General features: G+C 40.1%; 1 long non-coding RNA gene across 1 annotated transcript; it reads left to right on the top strand.

The window, feature by feature from the left end:
- The first annotated feature begins 5,615 nt into the window (after positions 1–5,615).
- LOC140453521 (uncharacterized) lies at positions 5,616–21,838 on the top strand. Its single transcript, XR_011952413.1, has 2 exons — positions 5,616–5,731; positions 18,298–21,838. It is a non-coding gene; the product is annotated as an uncharacterized lncRNA (long non-coding RNA).
- Positions 21,839–22,046: the final 208 nt, after the last annotated feature.

The raw sequence follows: 22,046 nt of genomic DNA on the forward strand, positions 1-22,046 counted from the left end.
CCCCATCACTCCCTTTGTTCCTCGTTGTAAGGTGTTTGCTGTCGGTTGTCCAGGAATTTTAACTCTGTGATTCTGTCCCCTAACTATTATACCTCCTGTGCCTCTTCACATTCCTATATGTTGACCCAAGCTTTTTGTCACTCCTATTATATCCTTTTATCATAGATTTAAACTGTTACTTAATTGTGCCTAGATCAGAGCTTTGGCATTTTTCCTATGTTAAAGCTGCTGGTCTTTGCTTTTATTAACATTAGTTTTTGCAGTTCCAATTTTGGTTTTGACTTGTGTTGTAACTGTGTACCTAGTGTAAATTCCTCTGGTAGTTTTAAAGCTGACTTATAATTGAATAGAGTCTGACCTAAAAATCTCATGTTTGAACCTTGGACTTCCAGTAACGTAGGTAAACTTTTGAGTAGGAACAATAGTAGGCCGTTCAGCTCCTCAGACCTGTTCCATCATTTCAGTCATCTGTAGCCATGCGACATGTAGGTGCCCTTTGGCCCATATTCCTTAGATACTTTTTTGTTAAGCATAGGTACTATCTCAGTTAAAATTAACAACTGATCTAGCGTCAACTATAGTTTAGGAATTCTAAATCTCTACCAATCTTTGTGTAGAAATGCGTAGCAGTTGTAATTGGTAAAAATTCCCTGGATTAGGGTGGAGATGTTAGTCCGGCAGGCGTGAAGAACAAAAAACACTGGCAAAAGATGACTAGAAAGTGCATATTTTCTCATGTCAATGATCCCTTTCACCTGAGCAGACTGGATTTGTCATCCTTTTTTTCCTGGGGCAAATCTCCACATTGTTAGATGCTAATATTGGACTGCACTAGAATACACTGGTTAGACGCACAGCTGTTTCTGGAGCATAAATGTTTGCTACAGCTGGATGTTATTGGGGAGGGGTCCCATAGCCTTTGCATTCTCATGTACATTCAGCCATTTCTTTATCATGTGGATTGGGTGAACATTGACTTACGTGATAGGGAAGAATTGTTCACGAGAGTTTTGTGCTAACTTGCTGGGCTTTCCCATCCTTGACAGATGGAGATAATATTCAGTCATGAATGGTAATTGATGTGACATGACTGCAGAGCTTTTAACCTGATCCATTGTTATTTGGTATGATGTATCTTCAACCTCAATTTAAGATGCTCTTAGTCTACACTCTGCTTTGAACCAAAGTTTTTTTTTAAATTTTCTGGCTTGATCGTAATGGTGGACTGGTATGGTATGAGGAGTTTACAGGTTATGATGGTATGCAGTTCTGCTGCTGATGGATTTCCGTGCCACAGGTGCTAATTTGAACTACTAATTCTGTTCTGAATCTCTTTGCATTATAATAGTGACACACGGCAGTGTTTTCCATGTAAAAGCAAATCGGTGTCAAGGACTATGCGGAGGTCATTTCTGCTTTAACCACTTTTTGATTAGTTTACCTATTGCAAATGCATCTAGTGAGGACTAGGTCAAATAGGTCTCTTGTGTAGTTCTTAACATTCCCTTCAGGTGCAATCTGGCAATTGTGTTGTTCAAGGCTTGATCAGTTATTATGCTATACCAGTGCGCTGTTGGAGATGGATGTTAAAGTCCCTGCTGCTTGGCATGTTTATTCAGTATGAAGCTTTATTGAAGTACAAATAGGTGTTAATCAACTGGAGGTTTCCTTACCATATTGCATCTGTGAAACTTGATGGAGTTAACAGTAAAGTTGAGGATTCCTTTGGCCATTGTGACACCACCTGTCATTTGGGCTGCTTTTTTTCAAGTCAAGATTAGAGTGGTGCTGGAAATGCACAGCAGGTCAGGCAGCATCAGAGGAGCAGGAAAATCGACATTTCCGGCAGGAGTCCTTCATCAGGCTCCTGCCCAAAACATTGATTTTCCTGCTCCTCGGATGCTGCCTGACCTGCTGTACATTTCCAGCATCACTCTAATCTTGATTCGAACCTCCAGCAACTGCAGTCCTCGCTTTCACCTGTTTACTCTTTTTTTTAAGCACAGTTACTTAAGAATGAAGTGATAACATGACAGTATTGAAGAGTTTCTTGATTGTCCAAGTATCTAGATATATTACAAAGTAACTAACGACTTTTTGAGGAGAGAAACTAAATTGCTACCAATCTTGAGAAATTGTCAACAGTAATAAGCATAATCTTTTAGTTGACCTTTTTAATACAGTTAAGGAGAATCCAAAGGATTTTTACAAATACATTAAGGACAAAAGGGTAACTAGGGAAAGCAAAGGCCCCCTCAAAGATCAGCAAGGCTGCCTTTGTGTGGAGCCACAGGAGATGGGGGAAATACTAAACGAGGATTTGCATCAGTGCTTACTGTGGCGAAGGATATGGAAGATATAGAATGTAGGGAAATAGATGATGACAGCTTGAAAATTCTTTATATTACAGAGCAGGAAGTGCTGGATGTCTTAAAACGCATAAAAGTGGACAAATCCCCAGGACCTAATCAGGTGTGCCCTAAAACTCTGGGAAGCTTGGGAAGTGATTGCTGGGCCCCTTGCTGAGATATTTGTATCATCAGTAGTCACAGGTGAGGTGCTGAAGACTGGAGGTTGGCTAACGTGGTGCCACTGTTTAAGAAAGTGGTAAGGACAAACCACTTTAATAGACTAGTGAGCGTGATGTCTGTGGTGGGCAGGTGTTTGGAGGGAATCCTGAGGGACAAGTATTTGGAAAGGCAAGGACTGATTAGGGATAGTCAACATGGTTTCGTGCATGGGAAATCATGTCTCTCAAACTTGATTGAGTGTTTTGAAGAAGTAACAAAGAGGATTGAGGGCAGAGCGGTAGACGTGATCTACAGAGGAATCTCCATTTTCTCAAGGGGATCTCGGATATTACATCAAAGAGCTGTTTCAACCCTGATTTGCGCCTTTTGTTTACAGGTGCAATGGTTAAAAACGAACTCCACTCACTGAAATGCTGCCAAGAACAGTCCTGGACAGTCTAGGCACTGTCTCTAAATGACTGATATCTCTCTCGATCTCTCACCCCACACTTTCCCTGGAGTTCTGCATGGGTGAACCCTAACCCCCTCCCACGCGCGTGCACGCGGCAGCAGCAGTCTACTGTTAGTGTCCAGTCTGGCTGCCCTGGAGGGGTGGGGTCGGGCAGTGGGTGGGAGGGGGTGGGGTGGAGGTTTTCTGGAGGTTAATCATCTGGATGATTCCACGAACTTGCTGTAATAGCTTTTAAGGAATGCCAAGGAATTTGGTTGTTAATGCCATTTCTATTCTGCATTGTGCAGGTTAATATTAAAAGCCTACTGGAATTACAGTTATAAAGAAAGTGTAGAAAACTGTGATCTACCTTTTGTAAGGAAATTGCGGCATCTTTATGTTGAGCAGACCACAACTCTAACTTATTTTTGGAAAGATGTCACAGATGATCATTATATACTTGGGTATTCAGGTCAGGCATTGGGATACTGTCATGTACATTGAGTCCCACTGTCTTATATCTACATGCACTTTGTAGTGGGACCTGGAGGTGTAACAGTTATGTCTGCCCATTATCTTTTGCAATTCTTTCTCTTCCGTTGTATTAGTGGAGTTAGCACTAGTTTAAGTGAAAAGTGGTTCAAACTGCTAAGCTGCTTCACTTTTTATAATGATCATTATAGAGCAATCATCACCATTGGTTTGTTTTAACTCCACTTAACGAAAATAATAAGACACTATAGCAGCCCACTTAAGTTTCTAGCGTTGCTTAACTTAAATTGGCTCTTCCCTTTTAAATTGTGCCCCTCAGTGCTGAGAAGAACATCCTTATAGCACTTTAATGCCTGTACAGCATCCTGTTTCTAAACACCAGAGCATCTTGCTGTTTTGTATGTCGTTAGTTTCTTTGCAGAAAGCAAGCGCTTGCATTTTAAATAGCTAGTCTTATGCTCTGCTTTACCGTCATTTAAGTACCATTTTTTTAAACATATCTACATTTGTTCCATTGTAGAAACTATGCAATTAATTTGTTTACAGCAGCTTGCTGTACATAATCATTCAGATAATCTGTTTTGGTGATGTATAATCAAAATGCTTGTTGACAGGATGAGAGTTTGACTGACTAGACCAGTAATTATTGGAATCTCCACTGCCTTTTGAGAAGGTGTGGTCAATTGTGCAGTAATGTGCTGAAGGGTTTTGGGCGCAGTAGTAAATTGGAGTTGAGGCTGAGCTGAGGTTAGCCATGATCATATGAATGGTGAAGCAGGCTTGAGGGGCTGACTTCTGCTCCCAGTTCTTCTTTTACGTTCTTATTAAGTCAGGATAGTGTGTGGCTTGGACAGGGACCTGCAGATGGTGGTGCTTCCATGTGTCTATTATCCTTTCCTATTCTGTGGTAGGGGTCAGAAGGTACTGTTGGAGTCTTGGCAAACTGCTGCAATTCATCTTGTAAATGGTATGCTGCCACTGTGCATCGGCGGACATAGGCATGAATATCGAAATATTGACCAGAACAGTTACAGCAGCTCCTGTGTTTAAAATAGTGCTTGGTAAAAATTTGTCCAACTTAGGGCAACTGTGGAGTTTATTTAACGTATTGCCCAAGAAAAGGGACTGTTAACAATGCAGCAACCTTCTGTTTTGTACAGCACTGCCTAGTTTATGCATTTGTCTCTGAAGTGGATATTAAACTTTTATACCCTTTTGACTTTGGTGAGTGTTATCACATGTTTGTGGATAAAATTATCAAAATGAGAATTATACAAACTTATTGTAATTTGTGCAGCTGTCCTGTTCTATTTAACACAATACTAAAGGCAAGAACCAGAATGAATTAAGGGAATATTGTATTGTCAGAAGTACTATCTTTCAGGATGAAATGTTAAAACCAATCTCTGCACATGTAACAATTGATGCCTTAATTTTTTTTTTTCAAGGTCAATATTTATTCCTGAATGGTATTTATTCCTCTACCATTTTAAAATGATCTAATATGGCCTGTTGGACCATTTCTGTTCTTTGGAGTCTTGCTGTGCACAAGTTGGCTCTGCATTTCTGTGCAATGCAATAGGCCCTCTCGCTTCAAAAGTAATTAAGAGCTGTGAAACACTTTGCGATAGTTTGACAATGTCAGAGATGTATATGCATAGATGTTTGTTCTTTCCCTCCCTTACTGGCTGAAGGGAACAGGCATAATGTTCATTATCCTACAGTGATATTAAGCTGAATTTGATTTGGCATCTTAATATGCTGCAGTGTGGGGATTGAGGGGAATATTGTTTTATGAAATGGGTTGCTGTGATCCAGAATGCACTGCCTGAAAAGGTAATGGAAATAGAATTGAAAACTTTTTAAAAAAAGAATTAGAGGAATATTTGGATAGCTGCGGGAAGAGAGCAGGGGTTTAGGACTAGTTAATTGTTTCATGAAGTTGGCATAATGGAGTAGCCTCCTAATACGTTGCGTAATTCTATTTTGCAGACTAAAGGTGACTATTAGGTAGGTAACCCATCTGTTATGAGCAACTGAAAGTATTTGAAATTTTTGAAGCTTGAATCTCAATAGTTTCCTGTGTGTTACCAATTATTAAGTTTATTGTTAGCATCACATTTTAAGGTGTTTTGATCTGATCTCTTTTGTTTAAAAGAAAGCAGGCACCTTTTTAAAGAGAAGAAAACGTGACTTAATTTCTGAAGACAAATATTCTATGTTTGTGACTCCTCTTGTATGCTGATATGCATAACTTGAATAGCGACCTGGTACTATGGTAAGATCTAAACTGTTTCTTATATCTCTGTACTGTCTTGTATATGTATATTCACTTTTTTCTTTGTTACAGTTTCTTCATGTCCGCATGAAGAATTTAGCAGTGGGTTAATGTCTGAATATTACTTTTTCAAATTCCTTGATGAAAGGACTCTCCACTATCCTACTTCAGACCTTCCAATAATGGGTAGTAGTGTTTTTTTTTCTCAAAGGTTTATTTCTTAGTTTTGTTGCTCCAGTTGGTTTGTGAAGGTAGGTTTTACTTTGTTTCATATTTTGCTTGGAAATATTACTTGTAAAAAGCTACTGCTAATTGAAGTTTTTAACACATTTCTGATCCAACTCATTTATGATAAATTTAGATAAATGAAGTTTTGATGTATGTCGAAAGAAACTTAGTAACTTTAAATTTGTGGCCTCTAGCTCTGGAATTTCTCGCATTGATGCTTTGAAGCATCTACTGTCTACCAAGTGAAACTCAGTGCCTTGTTTGTCTTTTAGTGATGTTGAGGCAAGTATTCTAAGTTATTGTTTGATGTGGATTCTGAAAAAAACTTTTGCCTGTACAAAAGTTGGCAACAAGGAAATTAGCTTTCAAGTAATGAATGGCAGCAAGAAATAGGCAATGTGAATATAATTTGAGTTTCTTTTATAAAATTGTTGGAACTGAGACTAGGCAGTGTGAGGCCGATTGTCAGAAAATAGTATATGATTTAGAAACATACATATCTTAAAAATTTTAATTCTTGTGACATGGGTCTTTATTTCTATCCCTAGATATTCTAAGGGTGATGGTAAGCTGTTTTCTTCAACTACTGTATTCTAATTTAATACAACTGTGGATTGCTGGCTCAACTTTTCTGAGGACAATGAAGAATCCATCAGCTTGGTGTTGGACTGGATCCACGTGAATTCGCAGTACATTTCAGGATCTTAGGACAGCTGAAAGTGCTCCACAGTTAATTAAACATCTTTTGGTTTTGAAGTGTAAGAGAGACTGCAGAATTTCTTTTTAAGGACTTCAATGAAATTGAGTTTTATGACAATCCAGTAGTTTGTTGGTCACCTTTCTTCAAATCAGCTTTTTTTTTTCTTTAAACCAAATTCGATAGAAATGAAAAATTGCTGATTTGAAGAAAAATGACCATCAAGCTCCTGGATTGTCATAAGGACTTCAATGAAATTGAGTTTTTAAAAAGGAGACCTGCTGTCTCTCCCTTACACTTCAAAACCAAAATTTCCATGGTACCATTTGAATTCACATTCATGGCCATTGGTTTAGCTCAGTGATGGCTAATCCAGTAGTATAACCTGTTTCAGCGATTTTAAAATGAACTGTCTAAAGGTTTACCTTTTTTCATGAAAATTTATTATATAATATAATTGCAGCAAAATTTGAACAAGATTGTTGTTGAAACTTATTTCTGAGACTTGATAGCACCTCATTTGTATGGACTTGCAAGTAAGTTTAACATGTTGCCTGAGAACTTTTTTATTTTAAATTGGATAAACATTTAAAGGAGAGGAAATGCAGCAAAATAAATAATTGGATAACTCCACTTCAGAGATGCAGTGCAGGTGGGATGAACTGAATGGCCAGCTCCTGTGTTTTATCACTCTCTTCCCAGTGAATCAGTCAGTCGAGGGCAACTATTGATAGTTTAACTCCTTGGTAGCCTCCAGATCTTGCACTAATTGGTGTGGGTATTCTGCAGTTTTGAAAGCTGAATTTAATGTTTCCCATCTTGCTTTGGACTAGTAAAATGGTGGAAAATATAACTAATGAGCCCATCCTCTTCCTTCACCCCATCCTACCGTTATCAAAAAAAGAGTCAAAATCTTTGGTTGATCAGCCCAGCTCCTTACCCTGTATATCTGTGTAATATCACATTTGTATTTCTGTAGTTGGTATTAATCTGATCTAGTAAGTAACAAAAAAGGTTTACTTTTAATGTTGAAATGCTCTGGTTAATACGGAGTACTGCTGATCCAGATAAATGTTTCACAACTTCCTTTTGTAATCCAGCCATGATTTGGAGATGCCAGTGTTGGACACAACCACCTGCTGAAGGAACAGCGCTCCGAAAGCTCGTGCTTCCAATTAAACCTGTTGGACTATAATCTGGTGTTGTGATTTTTAACTTTGTGAACCAGCAGTTTGTTAGTGAGAAACTAAACTTGATTAGCTCAAGTCGAAACTGAAGTTCATAGCTCCTTGAAAGTGGAGTCGCAGAAGGATAGGATAGGATAGTGAAGGTGTTTGGTATGCTTTCCTTTATTGGTCAGAGTATTGAGTACAGGAGTTGGGAGGTCATGTTGCGGCTGTACAGGACATTGGTTAGGCCACTGTTGGAATATTGCATGCAATTCTGGTCTCCTTCCAACGGAAGGATGCTGTGAAACTTGTAAATCTTTTCTGAACCCTTTTCAGGATGTTGCCAGTGTTGGAGGATTTGAACTATAGGGAGAGGCTGAACAGGCTGGGGCTGTTTTCTCTGGAGCATCGGAAGTTGAGGGGTATAGAGGTTTATAAAAATCATAAATAAACAAGGTATTTTCCCTGGAGTGGGGGAGTCCAGAACTAGAGGGCATAGGTTTAGGGTGAGGGGGAAAAGGTATAAAAGGGACCTAAGGGGCAACTTTTTCATGCAGAGGGTGGAATGAACTGCCAGAGGAAGTGGTGGAGGCTGGTACCATTGCAGCATTTAAAAGGTATATGAATAGGACGGGTTTGCAGGGATATGGGTCGGGTGCTGGCAGGTGGGACTAGATTGGGTTGGGATATCTGGTCGGCATGGACAAGTTGGACCAAAGGTTCTGTTTCTGTGCTGTACATCTCTATGACTCTTAAGTATGTTATCAGCAAGATGAATTGCAATGTAATTTTAAGGTTGAAATTACTGACACGGATTTTGTTTTACCCACAAATGTCGACCTATTCTGGGCATTCTGAGATTTAATAGAAGGAAAATTAAATAAAGTAAGAAATGGGCATGAAATGGCTTACTACTTTTTGGTTACTATTCTGACAAAATGGTTCTTGTGTAAAAATGAAAAGTAAACAAGCATTTGTTTGCACTGTGTAAAAGATTAACTTCATAATTAAGTCAATTCATTTGGATATACTTGTTACAATATGTCTGTTAATGTCAACTTATCCAAATGTAACCTGCTCAGTTTAGCTGTTTGGAGATCTGATTCTTAGCTCAGTATTACAAAAATATCTGGAGGAAATGCAAATTCTGTATCGAGCCCAGCTTGCTTGGTCATTGACTGCTACTAGTAAAGCAGTTTACTGGGTCTTGTTTGAATGCAATTCAGTGACTTGTTTTTGTTTTAAGTGAACTGCCTAAGGCTGTATTTTAAGTGCATGTAGCACTTAATTTATCGAGACTTCACAGAACAACAATGATTCAGTAGTACTTATTACACCCACAAGATCTTTGGATTAGGGAGGTGTTTGGTGTCAAAACCTAAGATCAAAAACAAAAGTATCTCTAAATCCACTGGAGATGTTTCTTTACTCAATGTGAAGCACTGCAACAGGGAATTCCCTGAATTGGCAAGTGGAATAGGATGCATTTAAGTAGAAGCTGTATGTACACAAGGGAGAAACAAGTAGGATGTGGTAATAGGATTGCAAAGTTAACTGAGAGAACGTTCACATGGAGGATAAACTCAACCGTAGACAAGTTGCATTATATGACCTTTTTTTGTTTTGTGCAGCAGAAGCTACTAGTTACTTGAAGCGCAGGATGCATTGCCATCTTTGAAAAAGTCACTTTTTGGATACTGCCCCTGCGGGCAGTAGCTGGAAACATTTGACTCCTCCTCAATTTAACCTGGCTTAAACCATTTCTCTGTTTTAGTGTCACTCCACTTACTCTCAGTTCAGTTTAGAGAAGTTAATGAACCCAAAGCATTTAAATGTCACAATTTTTTACTCCTGACCAATTGTATGTGAAGAGTCTATTACTAGCTTTTTTTAAACAGCAAGCTGAATGGTTGGCTAATGCTTAATGAGGGAACAAATTACTGCAGATGCTGGAATCTGTGCTGAAAGTAAATGCTGGCGATCAAAGCAGGTCAGGCAGCAACCATGGAGAACGAGCAAATAAATGTACGTTTCGAGTTGAGATGACTCGTCAGAGCTTAATTTTGCTTTGCAATTGATCAGTTCTTAATTTTGTTTGCACTTAAATTTGGAGATTAAAGATGTATCACAGAATTGAGGACTGAGTAATGCACCCAAAATTCTTGGAGAAGAGAGGAAATTGAGAAGTAATGGTTTTTTTTCTTGGAGAAAAGTCCTCATTATGCCTTATGAATAGCATAATGAGGTTATTTGGGGTTTTCAAGTTAGCGAGTTACATTCTGATCATGATGTTTGAATGGAGCTGTCAAACTGAACTGAGACTGACGTCTGAAGCAGGTATTATTGCCTGTCAAAGGATTTGTCTGAGTCTTCCACTTCATTTTTTTCCCCCAATGAAATACTTCTTTCCCATCCTCATTTTAGTGTGCTGGCTTTGGGGCAAGTCTTGTTGCCTAGGCTACTTAGCCACCCAGCTGGTTTGTGCTAACTGTTTGCCAATGTGTAATTGAGAGCGGAAAAATCATTCTCTCTCAAATGAGAGAAATCTTGGGTTAGAATACTTAGCACAGGTACATGCTAGTAGGATAAGTTCAAGCTGAGCTTTCGCACATGGCTGGTAAGAAAGGAGGGAGTTACCAACCTCTTATAAAACAAAAATTACTTTGCACACAGTTTAAAACCTCCTTTTTGAGGGATTTCAATTGCAGAGTTAATTAATACATATTATTGATGTGTTAGTTTCAAATGTCTTTAATGGTTCTACATTTTCAGTGTTAGAGTGGTGTACTGAGATATGTACTGGCCTTTGAGATTTGGGATTTGATTCAACCTAAACTAATAAGGTTATCTCACCTGTTTGCAGATTTTGTGAACATGTTTTGGGTAGTCTCAATTTCACACCTGGTGGACTAAAGCTGTCCCGGCTTGATTCTAACAGGAATGGAATACTTTTCCCATTTTTTTTGTGTATAACATTCCAGTGAGGAATATGTGGAAAAGTTACATAACAATCAAGTTGGAAGGGCATTAGTGCAGGGGAGGGAGAGATTAAGGGCATTTCAATTTTAAGCGAAGTAGTTGGATTACTCTCTTCCTCCCCTCTACACTTCTATATTCTTTACCTGGTATCTACTCTACCTGTCGCACACATGTTTAGGTGAGGGCAGCCTGTACTTGAAGGTGTTAGTATTGCCTCAGTTCTCGGAAAAGAGAAGGATGAATGGAGGAAAAGAAATTTTATTAATGCTCCAGCTGTTCTGGTGTGTGACAAGCTTGATAGATCTGCTGGTCTTTTCCTGTTTGCAACTTTTAGTATGTTTCTAAAATTGTACCCTTACCAAGAAAACTACTATGTGGATTATGGTTGAGGGGTGGAGGTGTGACAGTAAATAAAGGAGGGAAGGTACAAGTGTTCAGGATGGGTAAAGGCAAAATGAATAATGATCAAGTAAATACCTGAGTAGCAACAAATGACTTTCTGCTACTTTAATATAGCCTTGAGATCTGGCATTCAAATTACTTTTGTTTGTAGAATCTGGATATTGCTTATCCCTAATTGCCCTGGAGAAAATGGTGGTGAAGTCCCTTACTGAACTGCTACGTCTTTCTGCTATCAGTAAGCTACAGTACTGGGAGGGAGTTGATTTTTGTAGAAATTTGACCTAGAGACCATGAAAGGACAGGATGTAGTTCAAACTCAAAATGATGTGTGGTTTGAAAGGGAACTTTCAGGTAGTAGTCTTCATATGCATCTGCTGCCCTTTTAGGTGTTGGAGGTTGTAGGTTTGGAAAGTGTTAGTGATTTGAACTTTGGTTAACTTCTGTACATCTTGTGGATGGTATGTGCTGCTATTATAGTGCATTGTGATGAAGTGAATGGATATCCTAGTAGAATGCATCTGGTCAAATATGCAAGGAACCAATGAGACTTTGTGCAGTCTGGAGTCAATGTTGAGGACTTGCAGGGCAATTCCTTCCTGATTTGTATAACATTATGTTGCCACTTCTTCTGGTGGGCTGACATAACTCAGATGGTGGTGATGGCTAGAACACTTGATCATGCCTTTCAGACGACATCTGACATGGATCAGGCTGAGGAATGGCACTCCCAATTTTTTGTACAAGTCCCCAGATATTGGTAAAGACATCTTTGCAGGATCAACACTGCTAGCTTTGCCATTGTCATGTTTAGTGCTTAGGGTGGCATGGTCTATCAGTGGTTTGTACTGCTGCCTCAGTGCCAGGGACCTGGGTTTGATTCCAGCCTCTGGTGACTGCAAATGCCCCACACACATTCTCCCCATATCTGCACTGGTTTCCTCCAGATGCTCTGGTTTCTTCCCAAAGTCCAAAGATGTGTGAGGTTAGATGGATTAGCATTGCTAAATTGCTCAGTGTCAAGGGATGTACTGGCTAGGTGAGCTAGCTGTGGGGAAATGAAAGGTTACAGGGATGTGGTGGGTCTGGGTGGAAGATTGGTGTGGATTCGATAGGCTACATGGCCTGCTTCCACACTGTGGGGATTCTATGATGATGCTTGATGCCATGGTTTCTTTCCTTGGGCTGGAAGACAGGTTATGGTGACCTAGACATGTTTATTTGAGACAGATATTGGGATAGGTATTGCACATTTTAGAAAGCTAAACCAGTTTGTAGCAAGAATGAACTTCAGATTTGCCCTTTTGCAAGAATACTTTCAATTTAAAGGATGCTGGACAACGTTCAGAGACTAAATTGCCTCCCCGATACCAAGGGACCTGGAGACCCTGACATACACAAACCTTTCTCATTATCCTGGTCAAGACACTGCTAACAAAAAATTATTAGACACCACAGAGGATCTGTCTGCAAAATGAAACTATATTTTAAAAATTCAAATTTGGAGCCATTATGTCTTAATGTGCTCCATGATCCTTTATAAATGCTTAACTCAACTCTTTTTCAGTAGAGAAATAACTACCATATATTACCAGAATCTTCCCTAGTGCAAACATCATGTGTTAATGGAACAGTAATGAAATTGTGTAAGAAGTGTTAGATTTGTGAGGGGCTTTGCCAATCTTTGTCACAGGTGTGATTTATTGGGCTTTTTGAGAAACTTTATTTTCATAGTGCTTCTAAGTAGCAGCCAGACAAAAGGAAAGGCAGCTGTTGGCAGTGACAGCAATGCAGAAATCGTTCGGAGGATGATTATGACAGTGATTTAACATGAAGAAAGGAGCAGGGTATTGATATTTCATCTTGGAGGTGTAGCTGAGAGGTCTGTTGCGTAAGTAAACAGTAGTTTGAACTCTAAGTACACTTAAGTTGCCAAGTTTAATTTGTGATGGGCACAAAAATTTAGTGAGGCTGAAGTAGATATAGAGCTAGCATAGTGTTGATTTAACATGTGTCTCTTCACATAACAACACTGAATTCTGGTGCTTTTTGATTTGGTGCTGCAGAGGTTATTCAAAGAACTGTGAAGTTAAAGCAAGGGGGATGTTAGACTTTTCAGCTTTGTAGAAAAACCTGTGAAAAGAATTAAGGGTCTTGAATGTAGGAAAATTGTCATCACTGTTCCAGTACTTTGTATAAGCTTATAGGAGAGTGGATTTGGTATATTAAAGCAGGGCTGGGGCCTGATGTATTTAGGGAAAGAAGCTTTGTTGCTTCGCCACTAGAGTTGGGTCTGAGAACAGAGTGAATGATAATGTGATTCATGAATAGAGTGGCAGGTGGAGTTTAGTTCAGATAAATGCAAGGTGCTGCATTTTGGAAAAGCAAATATACACTTAATGGTAAAGTCCTGGGGAGTGTTGCTGATCAGAGACCTTGGAGTGCAGGTTCATAGCTCCTTTAAAAGTGGAGTTGCAGGTAGATAGGATAGTGAAGGAGGCGTTTGGTATGCTTTCCTTTATTGGTCAGAGCATTGAGCATAGGGGTTGGGAACTTGTGTTGCGGCTATACGGGACATTGGTTAGGCCACTTTTGGAATATTGCGTGCAGTTCTGGTCTCCTTTCTATCAGAAAGATGTTGTGAAACTTGAAAGGGTTCGGAAAAGATTTACAAGGATGTTGCCAAGGTTGGAGGATTTGAGCTACAGGGAGAGGCTGAAAGGCTGGGGCTGTTTTCCCTGGGGTGTAGGAAGTTGAGGGGTGACCTTAGAGGTTTATAAAATCATGAGGGGTGTGGATAGGGTGAATAGACAGGATATTTTTCCCTGGGGTTGGTGGGGGGGGGGGGGGGAGAGAGAGAAGAGAGAGTCCAGGACTAGAGGGTACAGGTTTAGGGGGTGAGAGGGGAAAGGTATAAAAGGAATAACCGGGTGGTGCGTGTATGGAATGAGCTACCAGAGGAAGTGGAGGCTGGTACAATTGTGGCATTTAAAAAGCCTATATGAATAGGAAAGGGGTTAAGAGGGGTATGGGCCAAGTGTTGGCAAATGGACTAGATTAGGTTAGGATATCTAGATAGCATGGGCAACTTGGACTGAAGAGCCTGTTTCTGTGTTGTATAGCTCTGACTCTATTTTGTGAACAGTTGGGAGTGGAGGGCATTCTTAGATTCAGTACAATTTGAGATGAGGATTTTAGAGACATTTCTGGTCCTTTTACAAGCTGTTGCATTCGCACTGGTTATTTAATGGATAATTTTTTATTGTAATGTACTAAACCCTTGTACCTTGGGGGTTGTCTGTCTTGAGACCTAGATAGACAGATGGTTAACATGCTTGTTCAGTGTTCAAAAGTATGTTTTACCTTGAAGGGAATTATACTTCAAAGTTTCAGGCAGGAGCCCTAATCTTGACTCTAATCTCCAGCATCTGCACTCCTCACTTTGCCATACCTGAAGATGTGTCAATCTAGTAAAGTTGCCAAATAGCTTAAGCAGCAAGTGATGACAGAGCTAAGAGATCCCACAACCAATGGATCAGATCTGTAGTCCCACCACATTCACTACTTAAAGGTGGTAAATGGTTAAACAACTTACTGGAAGAGGTGGCTGCACAAATATCCCCATCCTCAATGATGGAAGAGCCCAGTACGTTAATGCAAAAGATGAGGCTGAAGCTATCGCAGCAATCTCCAGCTAGAAGAGTCCAGTGCATGATCCATTTCAACTTCTTCCAGTGGTCCCCAGCATTACAGATTCCAATCTTCAGCCAATTTGATTCACTCTGTGTGATAGATCAAGAAGTGGTTGGAGACACTCAGTACTGCAAAGGCTATGAGCCCTGACGACATTCCAACAATACTTATGCTGTAGAACGTGTGCTACCCAAACCATGTTATTCCAGTACAGTTACAACACTGGCATCTACCCAACAATGTGGAAAATTGCTCCCTAAAAGTATGTCCTGTATATAAAAAGCAGGACAAATCCAACCCAACCAACTACTGCCCCATCCATCCACGCTACCATCAATAAAGTAATGGAATGTGTCATCAGTAGTGCTGTCAAGCAGTACATGCTCAGCAAGAACCTACCAAGTTTGAGTTATGTCAAAGCCATTCAGCTCCTGACCTCATTATAGCCTCTGTTCAAACATGGATAAAAGAGCTGAATTCCAGAAGTGAGTGTGACAGCCCTTTACGTCAAGGCTACATTCGATCAAGTGTGGCATTAAGGAGACCTAGCAAAACTGGAATCAATGTGTATTGGGCCAAATTGTCTGGTTGGAGTCAAACCTGATATATAGGACGATGGTTGTGGTTGTTGGTCAGTCATCCCAGCTCCAGAATATCTCTGCGTGAGTTCCTCAAGGTAGCATCCTCGGCCCAACTCTTCAACTGCCTCATCAATAACCTTCCCTCTATCATGAGGTCAGAAGTGGGATGTTCACTATACAAAGTTCAGCACCATTCACAACTTCAGGTACTGAAGCAGTCTCTGTTCAAATGCAACAAGATCTGGACGATATCCAGGCTTGGGCTGAGAGTGGCAAGTAACATTTTTTGCTACACAAATGTCAGTCTATGACCACCAATAAGAGGCAATCTAACCACTACCAACTGACATTCAGTGGTGTTGCTATCACTGAATCTTCCACTCTCCAGATTCTGGGGATTATCATTGACCAGCAATTCAACTGGACTCACCACAAGTGGCTACATGAGAATGTCAGAAGCTAGGGATACTGCAGTGAGTAACTCACCATCTGACTCCCCAAAGCCTATCCACCGTCTACCGTCAGTAGTGTGATGGAATACTCCCCACTTGACTGGATGAGTGCAGGCCTCAATACCAGAAGCTTGACACCATCCAGGACAAAGCAGCCTGCTTTATTGGCACTGCATCCACTCCCTTCACCACTGACACCCAGTTGACCCCTTCCATCTAGAAGGAAAAGGGCAGTAGATATAGGGGATCACCACCTTCAAGGTCCCTTCAAGTCACTTATCCTGACTTGGAAATATATCACCATTCCTTGCTGGGTCAAAATCCTGGAATTCCCTTCCTAATAACATTGTGGGTCAACCCATAGCAGATGAACTGCAGCAGTTCAAGAAGGCAGCTCACTGCCACCTTCTTGGGCAACTAGGGAAAGGCAATAAATGCTGGTCAGACAATGACAACTGCATCCCACAAATGAATAACACATGGTATTATATCTACAATATGGAAATATGGTCGCCAAATTGTGCACTTTCATAAGAAGCGATTTGAAAATTACCAGACCATCTGTGTTTTAATATTTGCAATAAATATTGTCTGTGTACTAGGGATAACTCCCCTGGTATGTCTTTCAATACAACAATGGGATGAGGGTGCAGGCAGAACCTCATTTTAGTATTTCCTTCTGAAAGATAATATCTTTGACATCGTTGCACTCCCTCTGTTCTGGAGGGCATGTGCTTAGTCCTTTTTGGAAGGATCCTTAATTGAGACAGCATTAAAAATGTAATCCTGTTTTTGAATCTTTTTGTAAATCCTTACAGAGGACCAGGTAACATTCCATTGGAGTGAGGGACATGTACACATTTCCTAAGTTGAAAACCATTTGTTATGGATATTTCTGTAAATTGTGTAGGTGTCAGCATGACTAAATAGTACTGTTACCTCTGAAAAGGTATGAGGTAATTTAGGATATCTGGTTAGCATGGATGGTTGGACTCAAGGGTCTACTTCTATACTGTAAGCTCTGACTGTATAACTCAAATGCCACTTGCAGAACAACATCTGGGCTTGTCATATATTTCTGGAGGTGTCATCTTTGAAGTTAGAAACAAAACTAACATCCTGTGTGTGTGTGTGTGTGTGTGTGTGTGTTCTAATGTATTAGCAGTATTTCAAAGAGGAACAGGGGAGTTCTTCAAAGTGGCCCTGCACAATGTTCCTTCTACTGGCATAAGAGATTGTCTAATCATTTTCTCATTGCTGTTTTGATATTTTCAGTAAAGGCACGTACTTTGTAGCTGTAACCACACTTAGCATCTTTCTATGCAATCAGTAAATCACTATAGGAATACAGGTAATTTCTTTATATATTCAAAAATATTCTCAACTATATATGGTGAGCGTTTTAATATTCCAGAGAAAATATTCAATTGAAGCCTAAGGTTAAGAGAATTGAGGTTTCATCTGTGGGGTTTTTAAGGAAAACATGAAAATGACAAAACTGTTCAATAGATAATATGAAATGTGTAGATTTTTTAACTTTCAACTGGAGGTAGTAAATTTCAGACACTTGAAGATCAGAGTTCCAGGCTTTTACTTGGTCACACTGAATCAAGCCAACATGGTGCCAAGTATGGCCTAGAGAGGAACTTGTTGATCTTCCCATGAATCTGCTGTGCTTGTCCTTCATAGATTTTTCAGGTGCTCTCGAAAGATTTGAGTTGTGTGTTGGATGGGGTATGCATAAATGGGCAGTTGGCATTTTCCGTTGACAGTTTTTTGTGGTTGCTTACCCTGATTTTGAGTTCCTGGCCCCTCATTTTCATTTGCTGCTGTTTTACTTTGGTTGTCACACCAATTAAATCAATCTAAACATTAGATTGTGATTCTATACTTGAACTGCACAATCCATTTTGATATGATTAGGATCATAGCTCTGACTAAAATTGAACCTTGATTTTTTTTTGAGGCTGAGGCCTTCAAGGTTTTTTTTTGCTATTACATTTAAATGTAACTTCGTTATTGTGCAATATCACTTTCGTATTTTTTTAGGATATTATTTTGAAATATACTTTAACTATGGAACGGGAAGGAAGAACAGATGTTATTTAAAAACATTTGTGGGGAAGAAATATAATTCCGTGTTGCATCATGTTGTATTAAATGAAACATGTAATAAGTTACCTAGGAGGAGTTTGTGGAATAATCATGATGTTACTGGCAAGTGTGAAAAGTTGATTTGTATTTGGATAAAGCATGTTTGCATCAGACATTTATGGGATATGCAGTAAATGCAAAAAAATTTCATGTTCTATTAGGGCCATCATATGTCGCACTGTGGCAATTATAATGTCCAATATATCTATTACAGATAGACTACGTTGGCTGCCCTATTATCCATCCCTCATCAATACTACACAACTGCAATCCATCTTTGCTAGCCACATCAAGACTAACTTGTTAATCTTTAGTAAAGCAATTCTTCACACCAAAGCAAGGCGTTTTCTATTGACTTACCATGTGGAAAGTCTACTCTCTTCATAATTTGTATGGAATATCTTCACTACTTGAAGAATGGACCTAACAGCCCACCTGCTGGCATGAAGTCTAATGTAATGTCATTGTAATAATGCTTATAAATAAAGCTATCTTTAACCAAACTGGATAATGATTTAATATGCTTTAAGGTACCTTCTCTATGCTGCTGTCTCTGGGAGTTCTCTAGTCTTGTGGAACAGCTCTTGCACAATGCCAAAATAACAGTAGGTACAGGTAACCTTTCCAAATTTAATGGGCCAGGGTGCATTGCAAGCCTGTAATCCCCTGTTATGTATGGGCTTTTGTGGAATTGTAATTTTACAGAATCAAAATTAAAATGCTTCAAAGGTGCCATATGGCCCATTATACCTTGCTGATTATTTTGAAGAGCTATCCTGTTAGTACCACTTCACTCCTTGCTATTTCCCTTTTGCCCTGGAAATGTTTCCTCTTTAAATTACCATTTTCTTCTTGAATGCACAGCTTAGTTGTACTTGGTCACTTAGTTGTACTTGGGGTGTTCAGCATGCTGGAGTTACTTTGCCATTACCATCATCACTGGAGGCTTGTGACTAGTCGAGTTTTTCAGGAATTGGTGCTGAGCCCATTACTGTTCATTATCTATATTGATGATTTGGATGAGAATGTAAAAAGCATGATTAGTAAGTTTGCTGATAGTAATGTCAGTGAGGAGGATTATCAGAAATTGCAGCAGGACCTTGATCAGCTGGGGAAGTGGGCTGAGAAATGGCAAATGGAGCTTAATATAGATAAGTGGAAAGTCCATTTTCGAAAGTCCAATCAGGGTAGGTGCTTTTTGATGAATGGCAGGGCCTTAGAGTGTAGTGGAACAGAGCGATCTTGGAGTTCAGGTTCACAGTTCTCTGATAGTGGAGTTACAGGTAGACCGGGCAGTGAAGAAGGGTTTTGGCACACTGGCCTTCGTCAGTCAGGGCATTGAGTATAGAAGTTGGGAAGTTATGTTGCAGTTGTACAGAATGTTGTTGAGGCCGCACTTGGAGTATTGTGTTCAGTTTTGGTCACATTATAGGAAGGATGTTGTCTGGACTCACTCGGTCTGAGTTATAGAGAGATTGGACAAGCTAGAACTTTTTTCCTTTAGAATGTAGGATGCTGAAGGGGGGACTTCTTATAGAGGTATACGAGTCCAAAGATGTGCAGGTCAGGTGAATTGGCCATGCTAAATTGCCCATAGTGTTAGTAAGGAGTAAATGTAGGGGTATGGGTGGGTTGCGCTTCGGCAGGTCGGTGTGGACTTGTTGGGCTGAAGGGCCTGTTTCCACATTGTAACGTAATCTAATCTAATCATGGGCATGGATAGGGCAAATGCACTCAGTCTTTTTCCCAGGGTTGGGGAGTTGAGGACTAGACATCAGTTTAAGTTAGAAGGGCAAGAATAAATAGGAACCTGAAGGGCAACTTATTTTAAGAGGGTGGTATGCATGTGGAATGAGCTGCCAATGGAAGGGTATATCATTTATTGTATCCATTGCTCCCGATGCGGTCTCCTCTACATTGGGGAGATTGGACGCCTCCTAGCAGAGCGCTTTAGGGAACGTCTCTGGGACACCCGCACCAATCAACCACACCGTCCCGTGGCCCAACATTTCAACTCCCCCTCCCTCTCTGCCGAGGACTTGGAGGTCCTGGGCCTCCTTCACCTCTGCTCCCTCACCACCAGAAGCCTGGCGAAAGAACGCCTCATCTTCTGCCTCGGAACACTTCAACCCCAGGGCATCAATGTGGACTTCAACAGTTTCCTCATTTTCCCCTTCCCCCCACCTCACCCTAGTTCCAAACTTCCAGCTCAGCACTGTCCCTATGACTTGTCCAGACTTTTCCTACCTGTCTATCTCCTTTTCCACCTATCCACTCCACCCTCTCCTCCCTGACCTATCACCTTCATCCCCTCCCCCACTCACCCATTATGCTACTTTCTCCCCACCCCCACCCTCCTCTAGCTTATCTCTCCATGCTTCAGGCACACTGCCTTTATTCCTGATGAAGGGCTTTTGCCCGAAACGTCGATTTCGCTGCTGCTTGGATGCTTCCTGAACTGCTGTGCCCTTCCAGCAGAACTAATCCAGGACCTGAGTATAGACTGACATTGTTGAGTCGGCTTGGATCAGTTTGGGCCAAAGGGCCTGTATCTGTGTTGTAGGACTCTGAGTCTAAATGGTCTTTGCTAACGAAGGCAAATTAATATACTCTAGATGGTGATTGACCTAGTTTCTGTAATAGTAAAAGCTCCAGTGAAATATATCTTAATTATTTGCAACAATGCCTGTCATCCTCTTGAAATTGGATCTTACTGAGGGAAAAGTGCAGCATAAACCCATATTCTTGCCATTTCTATTCCAGAGTGCTGCTTAATGTGGGTTTTGTTTGAGATTGTGATACAAAGCAAGAGGTCATAGCACAATGGAGCTGAAACAGTGGTTAGATCAGCTCTATTTGCAATGGATAGTGAAGGTAGTATTATGATCAGTAAATTTTGGGCTGAAGTCCAAGTTATTTTCAGATTGTTGGTTAATACACAAAATAAAACCCCTGAAATGTATAACTAATCCCTCTCTCACTTCTCCCCATTGAACAGAACCATTTGAAATGGTACTTCAGCAGGATTTATGAATAAGATGCGATGGCCTGGAGAGTTAACTTTTTCATGTGCTTTCCAGAAGGATTGAGGTGGGGAAAATAGATGACTGCTCAAGTTGCATGTACTTGAATCTGTATTTGCTGTTAGCACACTGTTGTCAAAACTACAGTAATATAGAAAAATAACTGTTCGGGGGGTGGGGGGAGTAACAAAACCAATTTCAGTGTCATCTGTAAATGATGGTTGAGGACTGATGAAGGGCTCAGACTGCTGTCTCTCCTGACTTGTTAGGAAGTATTTGACTTTTTTAAAAAGTCTATTCCTATTACCTTTTTAAATATTAGAAGAGCTTCATGGATAAAGTACAGATATAATCAATATGCTGAATAAGAATAAGGCATCTAATGCAGTATATACAGCAGATTTTAACAATCCTCCCACCAGATGAATTTAATCTCTGCCTCACTACATCTCTGGTAAGGGTGGCCAATAAACCCAAATTATAGTGCAGATGAAACATCTAAAATGGTATTAGGAACATGAGGAAAGTAGGTTATTCATTCTTTTGTGTACATGACCATTTAATCAGATCATGGCTAATCTATAGCTTACTCTATTGATTCCTTTTTTTTAATGCTCTGGTATGCTGTTAAGTTTTAAATCAACACCTTTGTGATATGCCTGGGATGCTTTATTTCATGAAAAGTTCAGTATAAATACAAGGTGCTACCTGAATAAACTGTTCTTGCTTTGATGCTGTGTCGGCTTGCACTTTTGTTATAACTTATGGCTAATTGGACAAACTATCCATGGAATTAGGTCATGAGCATAACGTTTAAAAATAGATATTTGTGTTTCACATTTGGATACTGAATAGTTGTCTGTGTATACGTCACTGTGGAAGTAGGCCATTTGGCCCATAGAATCCACATCAACCTTCTGAAGAGTGACCCACCCTCTAC

Source organism: Chiloscyllium punctatum, chromosome 27 (assembly GCF_047496795.1).
Source record: "Chiloscyllium punctatum isolate Juve2018m chromosome 27, sChiPun1.3, whole genome shotgun sequence".
NCBI lineage: Eukaryota > Metazoa > Chordata > Chondrichthyes > Orectolobiformes > Hemiscylliidae > Chiloscyllium > Chiloscyllium punctatum.